At 35.7% G+C, this 6,400-nt stretch overlaps 1 protein-coding gene across 8 annotated transcripts in view; it reads right to left on the bottom strand.

Annotated features, from left to right (window-relative positions):
- Positions 1-6,400, bottom strand: part of EHBP1 (EH domain binding protein 1) — a 403,255-nt gene that overhangs the window by 248,989 nt on the left and 147,866 nt on the right. The window lies entirely within an intron of this gene.

Below are 6,400 nucleotides of genomic sequence, written 5' to 3'. Positions count from 1 at the left end.
GTATGAGATAAATCAGATATAGGCACATAAATACCATTTATTGTAATATGAAAAGCACTAAATACTTAGGAATATATTTTACAAAAGATATAGAAGACACTGAAAACTACAAAGAACAGTCTAGAGAAACTTAGAAACATTACTTATGGGTCTTGAGACTCAATATTGTTAAGATGTCTTTCCCAAAATGATTTATAGATTCAGTACAATTTCAAAAAAAAATCCAACAAATTTTTAAGCTAATTATGGGGATAATGGTTAAGTGAAGTAAGTCACAAAGAGAAAGACAAATATTGCGCAATTTCACTTACATGTGGAATATGAAAAAATGAAAAAGTGTCAGACACAAAGCAAAGCCTGTAAATCTGACTGTAACACTGAGGCTGCCAGAGGGGGAGACAGAATACAGAAGTCAGACACAATGGACTACAGTAGAAAACTATGTGTCTAGTAGTAGGTGGTGTGGCTGCATATATGTGAAGAGATGATGATTTTGGAATCACATCAGTGTCGTAAACCTGTGTGTGTGTGTGTGTGTGTGTGTGTGTATAACTGAAATAAAATTTATAGAGCAATGCAATTTTATGACACTTTTTTGGAGCATTTACCTTTTGTAATAGATGTTACTAGGCTGTCTACCCTTTGAAATCAACACATTTAAGATAACTTCCCAAATTTCTGGGACATTCATGATATACATTTAATTTTTAAATCTTGAATAAGTCACATAACTTATTTCCTCATATAAATTCTCAACTAGTCAGTTTATTATATAAATTAGCAACTAACTTGTTGACATTTGACAGTAGTATCTATATTTGCCCTTGTATTTTATGTTTCCAAATTAAGTGTATTTTTTGTTTGTTTTGTTTTTGTTTTAAGATTTACTTATTTGTGCATACAGAACTGGGGTACAGGCCAGAGGCTCAGGGATGGTGAGAGGCTTCACAGAGACAGAGTGGGGGGCAGAACAGGCAGATCGACGAAATACACTGATGAGGGGAGCAGCGGGCAGGTCAGGAGAGGTCTGCCACACCATGTGGTCACCTCCGGGGCAGGTGGGAATCGAACTCATGCAGAAGTGGCTTTAGCTTCTTAGTGCTATGCTTTAACTCACTGTGCCACCAGGGAGGGCCTAAGTGTAATTTTATAATACATTCTTTCATTTTCATTTTCTAAAGATCACCCACAAACTCATTAAAATTCAAATCTAATTATAATTACAATATATACACAAATGTGTATCCCCACTTTTCACTAAGAGATTTGCCATAAATTCTATGTTCTTTTAAGGTGCTATGCAGAATCATTTAAATAAATACATAAATATATATATATGGTTTTTTTTTAAAGATTTATTTGTGAATACAGAACTGGGGTACAGGCCACAGGTGCAGGGGCAGTGAGAGGATTCACCAGAGACAGAGTGGGGAGCAGAACAGGCCGGCTGATGAAGTACACTGCTGAGGGGAGCAGTGGGTGGTCAAGAGAGGTCTGCCACACCATGTGGATCACCTCGGGGGCAAGTGGGGATCGAACTCATGCAGAAGTGGCTTTAGCTTCTTAGTGCAGTGCTTTAACCCACTGTGCCACCAGGGAGAGCCTCATTTAAATAAATTTTAAGTATTATGAAATCATGTATATAATTAAAAAATTACACATAAAAGTATAAGTCTCAATTGATATCTCCTCTACTGAATCTCTACTGAATTTGTTGCTAAAAGGCATATGCATCTCTGTATTTCTTCTTATCCTAATGTCCCAACCTCTACTTCTGTATCATTCTTTTCATAATTTCAAACTGTGTGCTTAACTAAAAGTTTTTGTGTTTTGGCTAAGAGTTATTTTTAATATAGGAAGCAAACATCAAGGGTTTAGAATATCAAATACCTAATTTTCACTCAGAATCAAATAGCATTTGAACACAGAGACATATTACTGAGTAAGAGGAATGAGGTAGAAGGGAAACATTCCTTTTATTGAATATTATGATGTTTTTTTTCTCTAAGATTGTTTAGCCTCTTTACTATAACTATAAGTAATAAAGTTATTCTTACTTGGACCTCAAACTTCCTACTTTAATTTGGAACATTTGCATCTAACAATATATGCTCTATAAGTTGTCAATCTAGTAGTATTATTTTGTTTTGGTTTTTTTGTTTGTTTATTGTTTGGCTTTGTTTTGCTTTGGGAAGCAGGACATTCCTAGGTTTTAAAAACTATTTTCTTGGAATTCACTTCTATTTCTTGAGCCACATTTTTTGGTTGAAGAGGATGGTAATTTTTTTTATTGGATCCATCATGATCCAGTGAAGGAAATAAGTTATATTAACAGTGATGATTTAAAATACAAATTTGTTTGCATAAGTGATAAAGGTAAAAAGTACAAAAAAAGTAACCCAGAAATAATTACTACAGTAAGTAGCTACCATTCCTAGAGCTATAGGGAAAAATTTAAGGGGTTGTTATCAACAAAGCCTAAAAGCCTGGTAGAAAACAGTGGGTATAAACTTTAGCAGAGCAGGACACTGTTCGTAACTCAAACTTATCAAAATGGGGATGGTTCTGGCATTATCAAAAGAAGTTGAAGGGTAGAATCCATTTACACTTCCAGGATGAAATGCCATGGCTGGGATGACACTGACCAGGTAACATGAAAACATGTAGGAATTCCCTTTTCCTTTCTTGTCTTTCTCCTTATGGTAGAAGCTAGTAGCAAACCAGCAAACAATATCACTTGAGAAATTAATCACAGGAGACTACAGAAAAGTGTATTTGAGGCACAGGGAATTTTAATGAATAAACACAGTATTTAATTTAAAAGCTTGCATGGGTAGACAATTATAGATTCAAGATCATTTTCCCTTATAACCTTGAAGTGAACTGTACCTTTACCTGCCAGTTAGTGTTGCACATCAGAAGTCTAGCTCTTGCTATAGTGAGTTACACAGTCCATTAGATTATTCTGTTTCCTAGCAACACAAACCAATTTAAAAGCCAACAACTTTGTCTTATTACTAAAGTAGTAAATGACTTAGTAATTAATATAAGGGTGTACTGAATGTATATATTTAGGTGGACATAACTAGTTTAAACTTTATTTTGGAAAAGTTACTTGTATTGGTTTTTACATGTAAGCATGGGCAAATTAGGATACTCCAGGCTGTAAACTCCCCAAGGGTGGGCCAAGCCTCAGGTGGCTTCTGTTCCTCAAGACCCCTGCATAGATCCTTCCCCCTCAGCACTAGGGAAGCCATGAGGAGAGATGAACCTGGAGGGATTACAATGGCCATTCACTTGGGCAGGCCATCAGATGGCTAAGATACTAGCTTCCAATCAGGCCCTCAATCTTTTCACCTCCACAGCCCTGAAGAAACTGACAGTTAAAGGGAACTGTAGTGCCTGCCACAGTCAAAGGTAGTATGAAGCTGTGGTTGAGGCCAGGAGTTACGAAAATCCCATTGGCTGAGCTCAGCCAGCCTGAGTAGCTGCTGGTAGTCTCGGTATGGATACACATGTTCTGCATCTCATACTCCAGCCAGCTCTCCTCCCACTCTGGCAGTATGTAGTAGGCAGCAATCTTAATGTCCTAAGCTAGCTTCACATTCATGAGCTACTGGTACTCAACAGCTGCCAAATGCCACATCCTGCTTGGCCCATGCAGGGCAGCCTCCAGCTCTGCCAAACTGAAGTTGGCATCATGAACGGCCAGCTCTCCACACTGTTCAGCATTAGTGATGATGGCTTTTGAGGCTCTCAATCTCAGCCTGGTGTTAACTGATGTTCTAATGCATCTCAGAAATCTCCATCTCTGTGCAACAGAAGTGATTATCATGATTCCCAGTCTGTGGCTGCAGTCCCTCATACTCGATTTGGTACATGTTCTCAGCCTTGGCTCAGATACAATTCGCAATCTATTCCCTGACCCTGAGGTCAAGGATGATGCCATCCAGTCCAGGGAGCAACAGACATGATTACAGATGTCTCTGAGATCTGGGATTATAAGTCACTGATATCTTCTTTATTCAGTTGTCTGAAGAAGCTGACCTTATTATTTAGCCCTTACAGGCAGATCTCCACAAAGTATTCTTTCACATGGATGGCAATATAATTTAACTAATCCTCCAGTTGTGAGTATTAATATCATTCATTCGATACTTATAAGTAATACAAAATAAATTAACTTATAGATGAATATTTGCACAAACTCTCTACTCGTGACAAATTTTTAGATATAGAATTATAAGGCCCAAGCACATTTTTAAAGTTTTTTGATGACATATTCTTAAACCCTCCATTCAAAAAGGTCATACTAATTTACATTCCTACAAGCAGGAAAAATCACAATTATCTACAGTCAACAAGTATTTTCATCTTTTAATAAATATTCAGAAAATTATAAAAATCTTACTTAAGCACATGAAACAAACTTTAACAGAAAGAAAAGCATAATACATTACTGAGCCTGCCTCTTTGACATTATTGTAGACTACATAACCTAAAGGGCCTTTTCACTGTGAAACAAGCAGATTCTAAGGAAAATAGTACATTTAGAACGCATTTCCGGGTTCCCTGAGAGGATAGCAATTCTCAAGGATAAAACCCCCAAGATCCCTCCCAATCATAGGGGATATAAGCCATAAGTCCAGTTGACTTGGAAGTGAGCTCTACCAATAAGTGAACTAGAAGAAAAGTAATACCTTAACAGCAAATGTGAATACCAACACTGCAACTCGGACAGTAGAGTTAGAGCCAGAAACAGAGCTGAAACTGGTCATTCCACATTATTTAATTTGTACCAGTATAGATACATAATGATCTAAACAAAAATGATCATCACTAAATTAATGGTAAATTAATGGTTATCTTCTGGTAATTTTAAAGTTTTCCTCTACTTTTTACATAATATCCGAATTTTTATAATGAGTATACATTTTCCATATAAATGATTAAAATTTTAAATAAAGTTACTTTCATTATAAATGGAAAATTCTGTGTTATTACTAGCCATTTCTAATTTCTTCCTTTTGAAAAACTTACTCATATTCTTTACCTACTTGTTGAGTAGGGCAGTAATCTTTCTTATAAATGTATTTTCCCAAATGAGTTAACTGACTTTCACACTTTTGTTCATAGTGTGATTAATAATACAGATCTTTAAATTATTAACTAGTCAAATATACTGATATTTCCCTTTATGGTTTTTACAGAATTGTTACCTTAAATTTCTGTTCTCCTTTTAACCTAACCTTCAATCTGATCACAAGGTTAGATTTCTATTTCTGGAAAGGTGAAGGACACATAATTCTCCCTACTATTCCCACTAAGTACAATTAAAACACTGAGTCTTACACACACACACACACACACACACACACACATCTCAGATAGAGATGACTCTGACAGGTAGAGAGAAGGCAGACTAGCTAGAGTACTTACAACCCTAGGAATAGGAATGACAGAGTGACAAGATCTCTGGATTTTATTTTTTTTTTTTTTACTCCAATATCTCAGACTTGGAGATGAAGAAACCAGCAACCACATGTACCAATGGGTTCACACAGAAAATGTCCTAACAAATGTTTTATGTACTGTCTATGAAAATTAGTAGGTTTTTAGAGGATAACCACTCTACATCTGCCAAACACAGAAAACATGTGACCCCACCTGCAGCAATTCCAACAAAGGTTGAATGAGGTATCTAGACTTCTACTTTTATTATATTACAAAAAGGGACCACAAACTGCTCCACCAGGATGGTTTCAACAGGTAAGTAAGGAATCAGGGTTTTTAGTTCTATCAGCCAGTGTCAAAACTTCATGCAGCCGTGGTGTCTAGAGGCTACATAAGGAACCTGATTTCTTACTCTAATTCAGCAGTAGAGGGTGTCTCATGATCTGTTACATGACCTAACAAAAAGATACTCTCAAAAATACTTGCATGGGAAATTAAAAAGAAAACTAAAAAATGTTCAATAAAAGAAAGGTTTAGAAACCCAGGTTTAAAAAAAAAAGGGAAAAGACAAAAAAAAATAGAAAACAAAAACTAAAGTGGTAAGTATCAGCCCTAACATATCAAGCTTAAAATAAATGAGCTTAAATATAATAAGTCAAAAAAAAAATTACACTAGCTCATAATCTCTAATTTTCTAAACTTCATAACAATATAGAAAGTAAAATTATAAATTATATCAACCCAATGACTGTAAACCATAAAAAATTAGTATTAACCATAAAATACCTGGAAGCAAAGATGGGCCAAACACTATACAGCATACACTTCAGCAACATCTTTAAAGATAGAACACCCAATGCAACAATAGTGAAGGCAAAGATAAATAGATGGGACTATATCAAGTAGCTTCTGTACAGCAAAAGAGACATTACAAAAAACAAACAGA

Source organism: Condylura cristata, unplaced genomic scaffold, assembly GCF_000260355.1.
Source record: "Condylura cristata isolate star-nosed mole 26May11 unplaced genomic scaffold, ConCri1.0 scaffold00031, whole genome shotgun sequence".
In the NCBI taxonomy this organism is placed as follows: Eukaryota; Metazoa; Chordata; class Mammalia; order Eulipotyphla; family Talpidae; genus Condylura; species Condylura cristata.
The sequence above is the reverse complement of the archived record's forward strand: the minus strand, read 5'-3'. Positions and strand labels throughout refer to the sequence as shown.